This window comes from Ambystoma mexicanum, chromosome 13, assembly GCF_040938575.1.
Source record: "Ambystoma mexicanum isolate Mex_15411 chromosome 13, UKY_AmexF1_1, whole genome shotgun sequence".
NCBI lineage: Eukaryota > Metazoa > Chordata > Amphibia > Caudata > Ambystomatidae > Ambystoma > Ambystoma mexicanum.
Window position 1 is genome coordinate 181,543,535 of NC_090938.1, and position 20,800 is coordinate 181,564,334.

Consider the following 20,800-nt stretch of genomic DNA (forward strand, 5'->3'; position numbering starts at 1 on the left):
TGCTCCTAGCATGGGGGTATCCAACACAGAAGAGGCTTCTGTAGCACCTATAATATAGAGATTTAGAAGCCCTAAACACTACCTTTTCTACTCTACAAGGTGCAGTTGTTTTGTCTCCCAAACTCCCTGGAGTTAAGACAAAACTCGTACTATTTTTTAAACATTCCAATAAGCAGTGCTTTGATAGTTTACACTCTTGATCAAACCATTCAGTCTATTTAGTGGCTCTCCTGGCTGCCAAGGGATCCGGCTTAGTGACTAAGGGGAACATCTTGGCCATAATGTCATCAAACACTGATATGATATTATCAGCTGGCAAATGGTGGTCAAGGAATATTTTTCTTAATGTTGGTAATATTTCTTCATGAATACCGCACATTGTTTGCCCTTGTTTCACTGAATCCCGTTTGATGCACACCCTTAAATTCCACTATTAAGCGATTGACACCACTTGGTTGTCATGCTCAACCTTCGAATTTCCATTAATAGATATTCTTAGCATTAAGCTGGCGATTTTTACTGTAAATTCGATATATCACAGAAGATTCTTTAATCATCTACCATGATTTTAGTTCTAATAGGATATAATCTATGGTACTGCTATTAATCCCATTTGACTATATACTTACTAGCTGGTCTGCCACTGCCTAATCTGCCAGTACAAGCTCTGCAGCTAAGTGAAATGCAAGTTCACAGAGCATACCTATGTTGATGTTTAGGGTAGGTGGTCCTTATATCCTGTATATCCCACACCATATCTTCTTCTTCAGAGCAACCATCAGTTAACAAAAGAGGCCCACATTGTAGGTCAATGCCACTTAAAATTATAATTTGGGCTTTAAAATCACCCCTCTCCATGGATTGTTTTTAACCCATTCTCTTTGCTCAGCCTGCTATACAGTTCAACGATTATATACTTACCACACCCTCCAAACCTATTAGCACTTACTGTAGATCATTGTGATCGGTGGCCAGTGCTTTCACAGATGCCTTAAGGGAGGCTTCAACCCACATGGCTAATCTCCCACTAGGTCTTCCTGCTCTACCTTTAATGGCAGGTACACTGCAACATGCAAAACCTTGTAAGCATTCAGCTTCAGTACTCCAGGTCTTCTGGAAACAACCAATATGATGTTTTTCTATATAATTGCACCATGATTTATCGGATCTATGTGATCACCATGAAAAGAAAATATGTGGGGAGACCCCCGCATCCCCTTATACCCCCCACATGTATTATTTTACCCTTACCCACCCCCCCATATATATGCATTTTCGTCTTCAGCATTTTCACGTTCGCTATTTTACTACCATACCGAATTTATATATATATCTAACAAATGCCCGGCGAAGTCAGCAATATTCCAGGGCATGATACATAAGTTGTGTATAAAAACATTGGTACACGTGTCTGACTGGGGTTCGGTGTTAATTTCCTAAGAGGGGAGGATAGCTCAGGCGCAACGTGTCAGGTCGAGATGATAGCTCAGGGGTAATACAACGCGTAGCAACTTACGTTTGAATCCCAGTGTCGCGCTTAGAAACTGGTCTCCGGTATTAAGATTGTTATAAAAGGACAATTATAATAATAATAAGTGCCCACGGGGTGTCAGTCTACTGCTTCTAAGTCATCAATCCTCAGAGAATCTATGACCAAACACAATGAGGCCACAGGGTCATATAATAAATTGGAGGCACTGGGGCGGGTTTTATGTCTGGTAAGATATCTAATCGGCTTTAATTGACCATCAATAGAATTGGTAATGCTATAGGTCTGAAAAGGCCTTGACCTCAATTCTCTATCACTGCCATCAGGAGGGTAGGATCTATAGTCTATCTATATGAGCCCTTCAACTATCAAGCCATTAGTAAATACTAATAAAATATAGCCACAGTTTGTTTTACATGGGTGTGTGTGTACTGCCCTTCACTATGTCTTCTCTGATGACAGAGACTCCCTCTCCTGTGCCTTATCCATTGCATGGATATATTGATCAGTGAGGCCTCTTATTCAATGGTGCCTCTTGGAAGCCTAGGAACATGTAAACAACATTTGTGTCCGAGTCCCAGAGATTAGGATTCACTGTAAGCATTGTGTGGTGCACCCACCCTAGAAACACTCTTTCGTCCAGCCTCGGACCCTTTACCATTACATTGTCGAGATGGTTTTGTCCAACCATCGAACCAGCTTCTATTTTGGAGAGACTTCTTTTGAGCCCGATCAGTGGTCCAGATATGGCTTGATGGTGGGGGATTATTATAAGTGTGTGTAGTGATAACCTTGGAAACCGTATCCCTTAGAGGGGATTCACCCAACAGTGCAGACCCCTTTCAACAGTAGCAGCTCCTTTAGGTTTCTCGATCAGCATATTCTGCCCATATTTTGACTCACTATAGCACCCACATATTCAGGACAAAAGGCCTTATTACTTGTTGGGCAGTAAGTGTTAAAAGTGGCAGCAATGGAATTACTGCCACTTTTACCACTCCATTGAATTAGGGATGTCAGTACCTGGACATTAATTCCACTGGTGGATTCACAGCCGGAAAAATTAACGTCAGCGTAATCACCTTCAGAAACGGACAGAATTAGAGCTGCGCTAATTTCACCGGCTGAATTAATGCCTTAATCGAAAACGGTAATTCTGCAGCATTACAAATTCAAATACCGCCTAAGTACCACTGAAAAAAGTGCATTTTCTGCCAAAAACACAGCGCACTTACATCCTTTTAAAAGGAGGAGGTACATACGAACTGGTGAGTCCCATGAATCCCTAGGTGCATCCAATAAGACTCAGAAATGGAAACATATGGCAAACACATTCCCCAAACACACTTTCCAACACTTTGCTGGCACAGAGACTGTCCTTATCGATTTAAAGGCCCAAATTGACTCACTCAGAGACAAGGGCAAACTAGCCCTCCTCCTCCTACTAGACCTCTCAACCGCCTTTGACCTGGTGGACCATAGAGTCCTGTGTAACCACTTGGACTCTGCAGCCCACTTCTCAGGGGAGGCCATAGCCTGGATAAAGTCATTCCTCAGTGACAGGACTATGAGGGTGTTCTCCCCCTCAGCGACAGCAGACCCAATACCCATCACCCGTGGAGTGCCCCAGGGATCCTGTGTCTCGCCAACACTTTACAATATTTTCACAAAGCCACTCTTTGACGATCTTGACAATCTGGGTGTCACCTACACCAACTACGCAGACGATACCCAGATTCTCATACCACTTACTGGGGATTACGGTGAAGATCTGGCTTTGGTGAATAGAATCTATAGCATTGTGCAGGCATGGATGGCCAACCACGGCCTATGTTTAAACGATGACAAAACAGAGCTCATCATCAGGGGCACCGCAGCTCGCATCTCTAAACTTAACCAAAATTACTCAGCATTTATCATCGATGGGAACACTATTAAGGTCGCCAAAGAAGTAAAAACCTTAGGTTTTTACCTTGACTCGACCCGCTCCCTTACCAAACAGGTGAATTCACTGGCCTCATCCACGGCCTATACATGTAAATTAATACGAGCTGGGAAACCATTTTTATCAGTTGACAGCTGTCTTATCCTAGCCAAAGCCCTCATCCTTTCAAAGTTAGATTATTGTAATTCCCTCTACATAGGGTCTACCAAACAAATAATCAACAGAATACAAGTGCTCCAAAATAATGCACTTAGAGGGGCCCTAAGCATTCCCAGAAGAGCACATATCTCCGAAATAAGACGGAAATACAAATGGCTATCTACCCAAGAAAAAATCAACCTCAAAGCTGCATCCCTCATCCATAAATGCTTAAATAATAAAGCCCCCCGCTACCTAACAGAACGATTCAATAGAAAAAACCCTACTAGACCCACTAGACCAGCTGGCCCCAACGGCCTCCTAGTGCCCAAATTCAAACTTACCACCATTGGAGGATCCAGCTTCCCAGTCAGGGCAGCTCAATTATGGAACTCCCTACCCCATGCACTTAGTTCTGACCAAACGTTCAACAAATTTAGACAGAACACAATAAAATGGCTCACTGAGAATACTATGTAACCTGCACTTTCCCATGTACCCACCACATGTTCAGTACTTGATGGTGACTGACCTGCTATTATGTAAAGTTAGCTCTATGATTATTGTTTGGCTATACATCGTCTGTACTTGGTTTTGTCTCACCCTGTGGTGCCATGTTCTATGAATGTGTAACTTCTGTAAATGTGTAACCTCTGTAACTAAGCTGTAAACCTACTTGTTCTCATGCGCCTGCTACGTCAGGGTCTGGTGCGCTCAACAAATAAAACAAACAAACAAACAAACAAACACTAGCTGCTAACCTCAAAATGCAGCACCTCCCTCCTGCTGTGCATTGGGGTGCAGAGAGAGGAACAACACCACTTAGCACTTACTGCATAGAGAACGAGGAGACGTCATGCAAGGCGAGCGCCCATTGCCTGGTTCAGGTCATCACTCTGGGAATTAACAGATGGCCAGTCCATAACCCTGTACCGGCTCAACAGAGAGACTTAAGCTGAGCTTCTCTCCCTGATCGAGAGTGACATCCAGAGCAGGACCAACATCTGAACCGCCTTGTCACTGCTACTAAAGCTCATGTCGGTCCTGCATTTCCTTGCCACAAGCACCCGCCAGCACACTGTGGGCATGCAGCATGGCATGTCACAGCACACATTTTCAATCTTGTTTGGGCAGATGCTGCATGCACTGTTGTGGAATGCACCCCAGCACATCTACCATTCCCCACCCCGGCACAGATAAATGCCACAAAGGCACTTGACACTCCACCTGCCCAATGTTGTAGCAGCCCTGGACTGCATCTATGATGCCTTGGTGTCCCGACAGGCAACAGAAGGGCTATATCGATACAGGAGACAGTACCATTCCCTGATTGTACAAGTGGCCTGTGATGCTGACCTCACCACCATACACTGCTGTGCCTTCTTTTCTGGTTTCACTCATGTCGATATGGTCCCGCGTAACAGCACATTGCCTGCCTACATGGAGAACCCAGGAGACCAATAGACATGGATACCGGGTAAGCACAAGTGCCGTCACACATTACAAACTTGCACCACAAGTAAAAAGGGTCCTGTGCATGCAGGTCCTGCCCTCTCATCCAACATATTACAGCCAGCAACCCACATGACTAGGCACTGAAGGACATTGCTGTAGCATGACCGTAAAGCATCATGTTATAGCAAGGAAGTAATCCAACAAGAGAGAACTGCAGATACTAGGCTGCATAGGGAAACAACATAGTCACAGGCAATAGCATAGTTTACCACTTCACAATCATAATGCAATACTGCCAGACATTGATGGCCTATTCGCTGCAAACCCTGAATGTCATTCCACAAGAGCAGGAACGCACAAACCACAAAAAAGCACAATAATAACTGTACTCTCCTCAGGACACATGCATCACAGCATAGAACTACTACAGAAAACATGTACATTGCTAATCCTGTTACATGTATGAATGTTACAACTGCTGCTGAAAGATGTGCAAAAGGGGAACCCCAAAGTGGCATTGCATATGCATCACCATAGTACAAGACACATAAAGTAATTTTAGGGATACACAACCATGACAAGAAGAAATGACACACATCCTCATTTTTTGGTACTGGCACCTATGCCCTTGCAGGGGACTCTCGATCACACAACTCTTGTGGTTTTGAACACATGTGCCCAATCTGTGTGCACCGCAAGAGGTGGCAAGGAATATGCTGTGGTTTGAGCGGATCTTCGGCCTACTGATGGATTGTTTCTGGTGTCTCCACCTGATGTATAGCCTAGAGAAGGTGGGGAAAATCTTTGTAGTATGTGCCATGCTGCACAACATTTCCATCAGGCGACATGCCCTCTGCTCCAGATCGACATGCCTTCCCCAGAGGAACATGACACACTGCTGATGAAGTGCTGCTATGCAGTGAGCATGATGAAGGCAGGGGCAGTTGTTTGGTGTGGTTAATACTCATAGAACAATTGTAGACCCAATCATTTGTACCAACATCACAATTTGTGCAGAGCCACGTATTACATAGTTTGCAGAGTGCAAAACACCCATGCCATCCCGCCTCCTCAATCCCCAACATCCATACATTCCCACCTCTCTCAATCCCCACCACCCATGCCCACCAACCTCCCCCAATCCCCCAACACCTATGCCCGCCCACCCCCTGAATCCCCAAATTCCATGCCCTCTAACTTCCATCAATCACCAAAACCCATTCCCTCCAACCTCCCTCAACCCCTACCACCCATGCCCTCCCACTTTCCTCAATCCCCAACACCCATGCCCTCCCACCTCCCTTAATCCCCAACACCCATGCCCGCCAACATCCCCCAATTCCCCAACACCCATGCCCTCCCACCACCTCAATCCCCAAATTCCATGCCCTCTAACTTCCATCAATACCCAACACCCACTCCCTCCAACCTCCCACAATCCCCCACCACCCATGCCCCCACCTCCCTCAATCCCCAACACCCATGCCCTCCAAACTCCCTTTATCCGCCAGTACCCATGCCCTCCCACATACCTTAATCCCCAAAACACATGGCTACCTACCTCCCTTGTGCTAGCATACATGTCAATACTGAATCAGTGTAATTTCATTGCCCTCTTTCAGGCTGTGAACGAGCCACATTCCTCTCAGAGCGATGATGAGGGCTACCAGGCAGTGAGCCCTCTGTGGGGGCGACAGAGGGGAAGTGTGGAAATCTGGGTTCAGGTAGAATGACTCTGACATCATGGTATGGATGAGTGACTTCTTTATTATATTTCCAAGCATAACATCCAGTTTCTAGAGTCATATTAATCAGATAGTAGATTCCAGTTCACATAGGCAAGCACCGGCATCCTCTCTCTCAGGCTTACATCTTCAACTCCCCTCCAGAGAACACCAGTCATACACAAACATTCCATCCAGTAACATTCCAATGTCACTCATAACACTCACTCCAGATTCCACTAGGATGCAGGAGAAGAAAGATCCTTACATATCTCCCCTCCTTAGAGATATCAAAAACACGACCAGCTAACTCAGCATGACAGCTATATAAAACACCCACACACACTGACACCTACACGTTTAATGCACATGCATCATCTCACCAAACAAAGACATTCTGCTAACAGCTTCCCAACACCAATGAACGTCCTCACAGCCGTGGGACACACTTTAAAACAATGCCCCTTCCCTTTTCTGCTAAGTGAAGAAGAGGCACCTCCGACTACTGAAATACCATAACTAAACTTTCCACACATAGAGGCACCCAGACCTCTCATACAAATCCTAACTCCAACATCCCACAATAGAACACACACTTAACTCCCTTACACCCTGCAATCACAAGACCCAGGTGTGCCTAAACACACACCACTTCCAACCAGGCTGAGTATATCTAATACTCGGGTAACTACTTCACAAACTCAGTGACCCCACTACCCCTCATTTGCCCGTGTTGAAAGTTCTCTTCACACAAAAACCTAACTCCGGGAGTACTACACTACATACATACCACTAGTGTATCACATATCACTAGAATCACTCACGTTATACTCATTACCTAATCTTCACATATAATGTTCCTAACATTGCACTTAATAACAACATTGTACACACTACTTTAAAACTCTTAAAACTCTAGCATGTATAAACCGATCCACCTGAAAAATTAAAATATTAGTCAAGTCATAGCATTTGAATTTAAAACATCAGTGTTTTCCACTCTCAACTAAAATGTCCATCCTGGAAAAGAAAATTATTAGTGCAGCAAACACGTGTCATATCAACTTGAGCCAGGTATCTCTACCATCCTGGTCAATCAACAATGTAATTCACTTTTGAGACCATCTGTGTGAAAAACAATTTGTTATACACGCCAAAGACCTAGAATCATCATTTTGCTAAATACCGATTAAAACCACAGCGGCTACTACATGCACTCTACCTTCACTCCATTTACTCCAATTCATTCACACAGAAATGATCAATTAATCAACAAGCCTCACATGACAATGACATATAAGTCAACAACTAAAATTGACTGCTTAAACCAAAATCATCAAAAGCAAAACTCAATTTTCTTCTTTTACTGTTCCTCGTGGCAGCATCTTTTAAAGTCAAAAGTACCTCTGGGGATTCTTGTATAACGCAGTTCCCAAAACAATAAGCACACAGTTCTCCAAACCATAGGCAAAGACACTGCCCCTCTGCTATCCGGCAAGAGACACCATGCCCCTCCTAGGCACATCACGAACTCCAAGCTCTCTTCAAGTCCAGTCAAAGCTCACAGGTGCTGAACCACGAATTCACAATGCCAGCAGAAGGTAGCAAACCCACTTGCACAGGCTCCCAGCCCCACAAGACGCTACTGTTGTGGGCTCCAACTCATTATGGTGTTGCTGCAAATGGGCTCCGAGCCCCTTTATAAGCCCAGTCAGAGGCTCCAAACCCCTCCAAGCGCTGGAATGGCCATCAGGACCCTCCTCTGCTCCAGGCGCCTTGCACATGAGCCACAAGTTTCTTCAGCTTCTTCATCCAACTTCTCTGTCACTTCTAGGCGCAGCTTAGGTTCCCAACCTCTTCTAATACTGCTGCCCTGGGCTCCAAGCCCCCAGCTGCGCAGCATGGCTTCCCATATTTCCAGGCGTAACTTAGACCCTAGGCCTCTTCACTTGCTACTGCCCTGGGCTCCAAGCCCTCCATGCCGCAGCTTGGTTTTCCAAACCCCTTAAAACTGTTCCTGGGCCCTCAGCCCTGCCAACGTCTCTTGACTTTCTCTGTGCTTGACCTGTCCAACTGTTGACAGGCCAGCTGGCATCTGGCCCTGGCACAGCTCCTTATTGCCTTCGCCTGTGCCCTTGGCGCTAGGCCCTTCTGCGCCTACTGCATTTAGCGCTCGCCTTACCTGAGAGAGAGGGTCTTCCTTGGTTTGGGGGGCAGTGCTTGTCTCTTCTTCTGTGCTGTCCCCCCAGCACAGCCAGCATCCTCGTCGCCAATGTGGAAATCTGGGTTCAGGTAGAATGACTCTGACATCATGGTATGGATGAGTGACTTCTTTATTATGTTTCCAAGCATAACATCCAGTTTCTAGAGTCATATTAATCAAATAGTAGATTCCAGTTCACATAGGCAAGCACCGGCATCCTCTCTCTCAGGCTTACATCTTCAACTCCCCTCCAGAGAACACCAGTCATACACAAACATTCCATCCAGTAACATTCCAATGTCACTCATAACACTCACTCCAGATTCCACTAGGATGCAGGAGAAGACAGATCCTTACAGGAAGCCTCTGACTCATGGCCCGCGATGTGCAGGAGGGTCAGAAAAATGGTGCTCTGCAGGTTTTCTGCAAAAAACAGGGATGGCCTTTGTCAGCTCCCTGACTTCTCTGGTTCACAAACATTCTGGCCACAGTTGCCACTGACACTGTCGGTTCATGGACATGGCAATTCTGTGGCATGAGCCCTGTAATGAGTCATGGATTACCTGCAGATATTGTAGCTGCAGTTCAGCAATATTTTCAACCTGCACCTCGTGTTGCCCTGTACTGTTCAGCCGCCTCCAGATGGAATCCAGAGAATGCTGTGGCACATGTTCAGGGCTATGCACAGGACTAGGGCGGAAGTGGGGGTTCCGGACACCCCTACCCTCTGCATCCACTGGTCCAATGCCATCATCATTGACCCCTGTGTCAGTGTCACGATGCTGATGGCATTGGCTCAATGATGCAGAGGAGGAGGGGGAGTCAGGGGGCGGATGGGAGGGTGTGACTGTCACCACCTGAGTTTCAGTGGTGGCACGTGGCTTCTCAAGCATCTTCACAGGAGCGGCCTGTGAAGTAGCCTCTTCAGCTGGTGGCGATGCAGCTAGTACATCTGGGCCGGCGGTACTGGCATTTGGGGGTGTGCCAGCAGTGGCATGTGCAATGCTGGTGGAGGGTTCTGTTACAAGACCTGATGCAATAGTTGCAGTCTGTATGCTTCCTGAAGCTGGCATGCTGCTGCTGCTTGTGGCAGGTGTCTCATTCCTGGTTGTCTTCCTGCTCTTTCCACGCATGGGGGGTTTAGGGGCGGAGAAAGAGATAGTTGGCCAAGTGTAGGATCCCGGGGATGTGCAGGAATCGTCTGCCTGAGTGCCCTGAGTGGACTGTGAGCCTGTTGGGCTATTAATGATAAGCAGTCAGTCATCGTGCATACTTGTACAAGGTATAGCAATGAGACTGGTAGATTTGTTAGCCTGGGCGATCAAGGTCTTACCAGGCATCCCTTTGTTTTTGACACCCGTTAAAGCAAGACACCCATGCACTCTGATGGATGCTGATCCTACTGCGGGAAGTGTTCAGTAGTTTCAACAGATCTGTCCTCTGTGATACACACACACACCTTACAGGATGTGAGGGCTGTATCTCCTGTGACATTGTGGTAGGTGATAAGTGTAATCTGTGTATTCAGCAAGGGGGGTGGCCTGGGGAAATGAACACAGTCATTTTCTGGGTTAAAGACACTGCTGCTGCAATATGGGAGTAGGGTCAGCAGATGTTCCCTACCTCAGATGCCTGGCCCCATTGGCATATGGCTTGGACAAATGGCATTTACGTGTATTGGGGCAGTCATTGGCAGTTATGTTTGCTATGTGGGTTGATTGCCTTTTGGATGTTTCAGTGATGGTGTGGGTACAGGGTGGTTCACATTGGCACTTGGCCATGGCCTACCCTCATCAGTGCCCTCATGATTGCATGAGGTAACGTGCATCTACATAATGGTACTATCTGTTTGCACAGTGTCCCCACATTGTCCATGTTGGCATTTGGTAGGAAATTCCCCGGTACATTGCACCGTCTATGTTGGAAGACACATGCAAGGGATAGGGACTTCGGTAGTGCACTGTCATGGGAGATGTGATATTCAAACTCACAGGCTCAGCTTACGTACTTGCTCCAACTTCGGCCCATCCTACGCCTCAATGCCTTCCATGTGGAGGATGCATCTGGCTTCTTCCTCCCATGGCGTGAGGGCAAGCGGCTCTACAGTCCCTGTAGTTTGACGGGAGGCTCCATACCATGCCCTTGAGGTCCTTCCACATCTTCTGGCAGTCCTCGTGTCACCTGGTACTGTGCCCCTTGCCACCGCCTTGTCCCTTATCAAGGTCAGATGGCAGTCTTCCTCTGGGCTGAGATTGTCCTCTGCCTTCCCCAGAAAAGCTCCTCTGCTTGAGCCACGATCTCCTCAGCAAAGAAAATTCATCTCTGCCTTACTGACTGAATTTCTGCCTCCTCCGCTGCATTTTGAACCCCTTAGATTTGCCTTTCAACTGGGATTTTTTTTTTCACCACTTGTATGTTCAGATGCTTACAGGAAATGTGAGATTAAAAATTAATTGTATTTATAAAGATGGCGGCCGCTAGACTTCCCACTTGCCGTATAATGCTATTTATGCCTAGTGCTAATTCTGCTGGCAGAATTACCGTTTGGTAATTATGCCAGAGTAATTTCCAATGATTTCCCAGCGGTAATGGTAACTCCACCGAACCATGGCATTCTTACTGTCTGCACTTGCTTTTCAGACAGAATTACAGTTACCACCAATGGTTTGTGCATGATGCTGTAATGTGGCAGTAATTCCACTGGACACCATGGCAGTAATAGTAATTCCATCTGAATTAATAGTTTGTCCTTGATGTCAACTAGACCTTTTTTGTATAGAATCAAAACAAGAGCAAACAGGAACTGTATCCTTCACAGCAGGTGTCTCAATTGCTGCTGATAGGTTTAGTAACACTGCCCAAACCTGGTAAACAGATGGGAGCGTAGGCACCTTGGTCTTAAACAAAAATACAGCTGTCCCCTAGATTGAGTCATCTCTATGGATTAAACAACTTTAGTCCTTGTGGGGACAACATCACAACACATATTAACCATAGCGGGTATTGTCCAGGGGATCCTAAAAAGTGAAAGCTTACAGTCATTGGGCAGAAGACACTTGAGTGTCACTAGATGGAAATGTGATCTTTCTATAGTGCACCAGTTAGTCACATTATCCATAGGAGGGTAAAACCATTCATGGAAGGATCCTAATGTGAATGGTTGGTGATAGCCCAAAGTCAGGAAATCCAACTCCCCCCAATTCAGTACCCTTTTCGAGGTCATAATACGGAATTCTGGGAGTCTGAACAAGTTGAACACATAGCTGTATTTTGGGAAGAGATCTTTTTGAAACTACTCACCTTGCCCCTAGTGTAAGGTCTCGTCTGGCCCAACTCCCAATGTCATATTTAGCTCTGGTTACCTGTTTCTCCATATTGCATAAAAGGGAATTCCTTGGAACATATGCAACCTCACTCCGCAAGTACGTCAAACACCCCTTGGCCTATCCCACATTCCATGCTCAAATACTTTTCAATAAATACCTGATTTTATTCTAGTCCTCTGACTGGGCGCTGATCATACATATCCCTATTGTTAGAATGTTAGATCATATCTCACATTTTCTGCTCAGTTCAGTTTAATTTCATTTCTTTCAGACACAAGCCTTTAAAATATAAGAAAGTATTTACAAACATCCTACGTTACATACACATCTGATCAACTGGATCAGATACATATTTAAAATTCAAGAATGAGTACTGAAATTTACCTAATCATTAAAAGTAAAATTATCTAAAATCACGACAAACAATGATAAACCCAAAACTAGAAAAAAGCTATTACACAATAGAGACTTAACATCTTCATATTCAGTACCTTATTATGTTCTAATCAATTTTGTCAATATTATACATATGATTTGACCATCATGCAAAATAGAAGTCTTTTTGAACTAGAATGCTGAGAATTTCTATGCATTTCTACAGCCTTGCTAGTGTTACTTAAAATATTCACCTAATTCAAAGTCTAAGGGCCTCATTACGATTTTGGCAGTAGCTATGCCGCTACTGGGGAATTACTGGGCCATTCCGAGTTCGGAGGGCCCGGTAATTCCTCCCTCCAGGAACCCGGGCCCGGACCTACCCCATTACCATTCAGCCCCCATGGGAATCCCACTAGTCTCCCAGGCCCTCCTCTGGCACTTGTCCAATCATCTGCTCCCCCTTTCACCCTCCTCCCCTGCACTTTGCGTCAATGCACTTTCATGGCCGAATGCCACAAGGCGTAGTAGGACCACAACTGTATATATATTAGTGGTTTTTTTTGCCACTGTTATTATTTCCCCTGTTCCCTTCCCATTTCGCCTTGTGGCGCTTTGAAACACAATTTTGTTGTATAAAGTGCCTTACAAATGATCAATACAATTAAATAAATACAAAAAAAAACCATGCAATGTTGCACTGTTATTATTTTCCCTGTTACCTTCCAATTTAGCCTTGTGGGGCTTTGAAACACAATTTTGTTGTATAAAGCACCTTACAAATGATCAAATACAATTAAATAAATAAAACAAAACCAAGCAATGTTGCACTATCTCCATTCTGATCTTACAAGGTGGGTACACATCTGAAAAGGTTTGTTTCCAGGTGCTCAATAATGAAGCCACTGGGACAATTCCTAATTGGGCCTCAGCTAATCACTGCGGGAACTTTGACCAGGGAGAGAATCTCCAAGGATTTATGTGTAGAGGAATTTGGGATATATCCAACTCATGTTGTGGCTTGGAGATCTTCTTGTACTAGAGGCCTTGTAGGTTCTCTTATGTGATGTTATCATTTTACTTCCTTATTCATCACTGAGTTGCAGAAGAACATCTTCTAAAGAACCAAATGCCTGGCTCCTCCATGTACTTTCCTCCCTTCTTGTGACAGTTCATAGGGTCCTTTTAATATGGTAACGAAGATAAGACACTTTAGCATTGGTTTAGAGCTTTGATCTGTCACAATAAAGTGCCATTTGCACTTAAAAGAGAGCCTGAGCTCAGATCTATCACCTCCAACAGTTATATATTTGGTGAATTGGATATCGTTTTTTGAAACTTTTGAATCCCTTTTTGCGTTTGTGCATATGATGTGAGAAGAAGTGGAGATGGAAATATGGTTGCTTTGAGTGAACTGGAATATGGTGGCCATCTTGGCTCAGGAGCCTTCTTCAATTCCTGGAATGCCTTCAAAAAGGATTTTCATAAAGCATTACTAGAGAGGCTTTTCTTGTGCTTTTTGATTGTAAAATAAATCATAACTTCTTGAGTTCTCCTTGGCAATTTGCTGTTTTGTTACATTAATTTTTCAGTTTGTGAACTTAAGCAGAGGCTACTAATTGCATGTTAGAAAAAAAAATGTAGGCTTTCCTTTCCGAGGTAGCTGGTCAGTTCCCCCTTGTACATAGTAGAATGTAAAAATCACCTGACATCAGACACATTTCTAGCAGATGGGAAAGCAAAAACGTTCCCCCTTACTTCTTCCCAGCTTTGGTTGCACACATACTTGAATCTACACATAAGGTAACAGAAGGTCAATTCTGCAATTATTCAGGTGGTTTCATTTGGTCATTGTTAGTGAACTGGTGGTTCAAGAAATCACTGCACAATTGCCCCTATTTCACCAATAAGGGTCATGAGCTGAGGGCCACTTTACACGCTGAGTCTCCATTGAGGGTAGGATGAAGTCCTGCTGAGTACTGCAGCCCGTCATCCTTACACACATATGCCACATTATGAGGAGAAATGTCTTGATGATCTGAAGTGAATTTGACTGACATGGTCCTTTGATCTGTATGTAGATATCCCTTTAAAGATTCAGTTACATCTATTACGTTGATTCCAAGATTCTGAGTCACCTCAAACCTACCTCTGCAGCACACCTGCACTATGTTTAGTTTAAATATCAGACCTCACTGGAACTATTTACATGGAAGAATACACCAGATGAGAAATGTATTAATTTTAAATGAACGGTGGTAGATCTTATGCATGTAATGATACAGTGTCCTTCAAGTAGGACGTAACAGATGGTGAGTTTTTCAACGCTTAAATTTAAGAATGTTTGCAAATCACCAATTCCTGTATTTAGACAATTAACCATTTTTGGAATGTGGACATTGATTAAATCTAAGGCTGATATATTTATCTATTGTATGCTATGCTACATCAGGTCATGGTTTAAAATGCATTGCTATGTTATGCTATAATTGTCTGTTAGGTTACTATGTATATTTTGGCAAATCTAAAAAATCTTGATGCTAGTTAAATGTAATCTATGTTTTACACATTCTCCTGCTTTTACGCGAGTGCCTCCAATCCCGGCCCTTGACACTCACCCTTGTTTGTAATTCCACTTCCTCCGTCAGTGCATTTAAACTTAACCCTGCTCCACCCTAGTGTTTTTCAGTTTTTTTTATTTTCCTTTCCAAATTGCAATCCTGTATTGGAATTTGAATTTGTTCGATTTCTAAGGGGGTTGTGTACTTGTTCCTTTTTAATGTGTATCTGTTTATGCACCCCTCTTTAAAATGTCTTGGATTTGGGCATGATGCTGGTTTCTAATATATTAGCTAGTTAGGTCATGTCAGGCTAGATTATATGATGTGATTTGTTGTTGTATAGTTTCACGTTAATGCCTAATGTTGACAGAACTTTCAAGCTGCCTTAAAGGAATAGTGCGTTTAGAAATTATTATTGGCTAAAAGATGGCCAATAATCAAAAATATGTCTAAAAAATATGTATAAAGTATTGAGCAAATGAAGTTCAAACTTAAAAATGTAAAGAACTAGGAGGCATCCATTTTGTGAAATGGATGCCTCCTGTGCTTGCCCTTGCGACACTAATGAATTAAAAGCCAGCCAGCTGTAATAAACAAAAGCTACCACTTGGTGGCTTTTGCTTCATTGGTGCCGGAGGACAGAGACCAGAGATGGCAGGCAGGAAAGCTGCATCTGGCTAAGTGCTTATTTCTTTTTTTAAATAAGCACGAGCTGCAGGTCTTTTTCTAAGTTTTCCAGGCTGGAGGAGCCTGGAATACCTAGAAAGAAAACTGCAGCTTTTAAAACGTTTTATTTATGGTCGCGGTAGCTTCAGCTTGTAGCCCCTTAGGCTCCAAGCTGAAGCTACCGCAAACATAAATACAACACTGTTGTATTTAAAAACGCAGCGGTTTTCTTTCTAAGTTTCTCGCACTCCTCCGAGCTGGAAAAACTGCAGCGTTTTTTAATGCAACCACGTTGTGTTTTTGCCTGCCGTGGCTACCACTTTGAGTCTCCTGGTCTCCCCCGGGAAGCCCAGGAGACTCAAAGTGAAAGCCAAGGCAGGTAGAAACACAATGCAGTTGTGTTTCAAAATGCTGCAGTGTTTATCACTACGGCGGCTTTCGGGTGGAGTCTCCTGGGCTCCCCCAACCGTGAGGGAGCCCAGGAGACTTAAAGTGAAAGCCGCTGCAGTGAGTAATACAATGTTGTTGTATTTGTAAATGCTGCAGTATTTACAAATACAACAATGTTGTTGTTCTGACTGTGGCAGCTTTCTTGATGTTCAGATAAATTGCTAGCTTGACCACACATCATCCGCTATATGCTCTGATGATGCACATACCTGTAACCAAAATTTACTAAGAGTTCTTCCGGCAGACGTTCTCTTGAGTTATGGATCTTGACACAGCTTGTAAGACACATTTTGGTGTATCACCTGGAAAAAATCCATGACACATTCCAGCATCGGTCCCACACATAAATTGATTTCCCGACATGGCAGGTTACTAAAGGGTTGATCCTATTAGTACTAAATGGCTGCTGAGTCCTGCACTACCTTCACATCATTAGTCTCGAATTCCAAGCTCTTTCTTCATGGCGAAAGACATGGCAGAGATGCAGAACTCTTTGACGCCTTAAGAATTGAGAATCTTCTGACTCTGTGCTTCCTGTGAGGGAAGAGCTCATCTGTAAATTCACATTTACACTTTTTTGAGTATTGAGCTGGCTTAGAGCTGCTGTTCACTTTTGAGCATGTAGGTTCCCTGACAAGGCTTTCTTTTTATATATCATGAAAGTCATTCTTGTATGGTGCCTGTTCCTGAGTGTCATTATGGCTTCCCAACTCTTGGAAAACCAGTCCATACGTGCTTATGCAGTAGAAGTAATCCATGGTGAAAAGTAAGTATGGGATGTCTGGGTCATCATAATTCCAACAGGTGATATCCTCTGGAAGGGAACACAGTACCATGTTGTCGATGGCAAAGTAATTGGGCCTCATTACAAGTATGACGGTAAGGTACGCTACTGGCACTGTTGCTACCGTACTGCCATACTACGAGTTCTGCTCACGGGTGCCCTTGCAGCCACTTGGTCTGACCTGGTTGCCGTACCGGCACCTGCGAGCAGAATATGATGGTAGCACCGGTACCGTTGTTAACAGTACCGGTGCTACCACCCAGCCTTTTCCATTCAGTCCTATGGGACGGAATGGGGATGGGGAGTCCCTTATTACCGGCACCTGCGAATGGGCAATTACCGGGTCTGCCAAACGTGGCATGACCCGGTAATTGCCCATTTGCGGGTACTGGATTTTTTCACAAGTTTGGAGGTAGCCTGCCTGTATTACAGGCATGGCTACCTCCAAACTCGTAATGAGGCCCAGTGTCTCCATTGTGTTGAGTGTTTGTACTCGTTAATATAGGGGTACTTGTTATTAAGGTCTCATCAGCAAGAATCTTTCAGTCTTATTTGGTTCTTGAAGGGAGTTTGCCAAAGAGACCTGCAAAGCCTTCAGCAGATCTAAAGGTATCCCCAACCACCATTTCTGTGGGATTGGTTCCTGCTTTCGACAACTGCTTTGAATCTTGATTTAAGGTTGTGACATGATTTGCGCTCATCCCTTAATTCCATTATCTGACCATTAGCTGGATAAACTGATACTTTGTATTCAATTATGGTTCTTTATTGTATCGCAACGTCAGCCGACACGTGTTTCAACTACAGTGTCGTTTTCAAGGCTATCTTCTTTATTTGCATGATCATATATCATCTCAACTTGAGATCATGTTGTGAAGAATATGCCTACTCTAATATCAAGTCACCAAGTAAGTTGTGTTCACATGTACATGGATAACAGCGAATTCAATGTAACGGCTGCTTGAATTAACGCTGTTATGCTGTTAAGCTTATTAATTGTTAAAGGATAGTTCCGGGACTTTTTTTTTATTTTTCCTATGGTTCGGCCATGCGTTTTTAAGCATAAATCGGTAGATCGTAGAAAACTTTCCTATGGACCTTACCCGACTTTTGGTCCATTAACGCACTCGAAAACAGCCGCCATTTTATGATAATCCTATCATTTCCCCCCATCGCCCTGGCTCACCTGCTTTTGCGGCACTAAATCAAATCCCCCGCCCCTGAGCCTGACATCAGCAGACGCGTACCGCCCATTTCCCAACGCCAAAGCACGTTTCGTGTCAACAATCGCTGCGCCTCAGCTAATGAAGTGTCGCCATGGAAATGGCAGGACGCCTCTTTCCTCTATAAGTATAAACACACCGTTTCACAACACACAGCAGCAGATTTTCAATTCCATTCCTCTCTCTGTGTTACTTTGAGTATTCTGTGACTCGTTTCTGTGCTCTGGTCAGCTACCTTCGCCGCTTCTAGGCCTTGTGAACACCTGTACCATCTCTGTAAATTATTTTACTTTCTTTACCACACAATGGCTACAATAATGCTGTATATGTACGAGCCCGAGTACACCGAGGAAGAACTACTGGAAAGGCAAGCACGCGAAAACGATGGGGATTCGGACGGCAGTTGGGAGGACCAGTCAACGGATGAAGAGCCTGGACCATGTCGCATGGACGGCGTCTCCACCTGGTGCACGTGCAATCGGTGCAAGCTAATGCCAACTGAGGAGGAGAACTGCTGCTGCCGTGAAAATTCCGGGTGCTTGGCCTACATTTCAGAAGGCGAGCCAAGTACGCAATGCATCACCGAGCTGTCAGAGTTCAGGGAAGCCTGCCTCTCACGGACCGTGTTGAGGATGATGATGGTGCTTATGCACGAACTTCGCGGCACTGTTCGTCCGCGTAATCCGAGTAACGAGTAAGTATACTCTGGTTGTGATGTCAGTGATGCCACTACTATGTCATGGTCGTCTCCCACATATAAAATTACATCTACATATCATTCGAATGCATGTAAATTGGTTCCATATTGTGCATTTTCTAGATAGAATTTTTTTCAAAGCAGAATGACATTTTTTACCTGAATCGACAGTGATAAGAAAGTTTTGTCATTTTAATACAGTTTGCATCTTTCATTTTCACAGGTGGTACAGGCTGGTGGCCTATCGTTGCTTCACTTGGTGGCTTCATGGGAGGCTCGGACACCGCGTTCGGAGAGTAATACCTGCCTGTGCGGTACTTGCCATTAGACAACATTTCCCCAGCGACAGTGGACAATACCGCGGATTTTCCCTGGATGTGCTGCAACCGGAACTTTACAATGTGTAATGTTTATTATTTATGTTCAATTGAAATTAAGATCTAAAATAAAACCCAACATATATTTTAACAATGGTTGTTTTGATTTTTTAAATGAATCTAGTGTGTCTCCATTGAATAGTCTTCCTGTGCCTTGTCTTGTCACACCACATGTCTCCGGCCAGCATCCTCCCTCACGCAGGCCGCCCAATAAATCATCCTTTTGGGCACCGGGTACAGAGATGACCCCCTCTGGCCCGTGCCGCCTTGCCACCACAGGCCAGCCTGCTGCTGACTAACTGCTTAGGCATCCAGGGTCTCCAGTGTGAACTGCACCCATATATTCTCCTGGGAGGGTGAGGTATTTATAAACTCACCCCCTGCCTTCCATGTACTAGATCCTGCAGCCTGCCTCTTACATGCAGTTAGATGGCCTCTCCTTGGTGAGGCCCTGCGGCAAACGAGTCAGTTCGCACCGGGGTACTTGCCCTGGCAAGTGGAGCTGTCAGGGAGCGATAAAGGCCAAGAGGTGCCAAAGACCATGTACACTTCAAAGTGGTCTATAGAGCATGGGTTGTTGTTCCCATGTCTACCTCCAGACCCCGTGTCTCCTGCCAAGCATCCCCCCTCACGCTGGACGCCCCCCTTCAATCCACATAAGTGTGTCTCCATTCACGAGTCTTCCTGTGTCTTGTCTGCACGACCACCGCCCCAATCCACCCCCCGCCCTATCAAAGGCAGTTCGCACCGGGGTACTTGCGCTGGCAAGTGGAGCTGTCAGGGAGCGATAAAGGCCAAGAGGTGCCAAAGACCATGTACACTTCAAAGTGGTCTATAGAGCATGGGTTGTTGTTCCCATGTCTACCTCCAGACCCGTGTCTCCTGCCAAGCATCCCCCCTCACGCTGGACGCCCCCCTGCAATCCACATAAGTGTGTCTCCATTCACGAGTCTTCCTGTGTCTTGTCTGCACGACCACCGCCCCAATCCACCCCCCGCCCTATCAAAGGCAGTTCGCACCGGGGTACTTGCGCTGGCAAGTGGAGCTGTCAGGGAGCGATAAAGGCCAAGAGGTGCCAAAGACCATGTACACTTCAAAGTGGTCTATAGAGCATGGGTTGTTGTTCCCATGTCTACCTCCAGACCCCGTGTCTCCTGCCAAGCATCCCCCCTCACGCTGGACGCCCCCCTGCAAACCGCATAATGCCACGACATATACACGTCATTCATTCCCAAACACACCCCAGTTTCGAATCCTTTATAACCCACTTCATATTTCTAATGAGCACTTCTTTGCGCTTTGCTAGTCAACCCGTGAAGGTGCTGGTTATCTGCTCTTTGTCTCTGTGAACTTCCGTGACCACTTCGAGGAAACTCCTCAGTTTGCA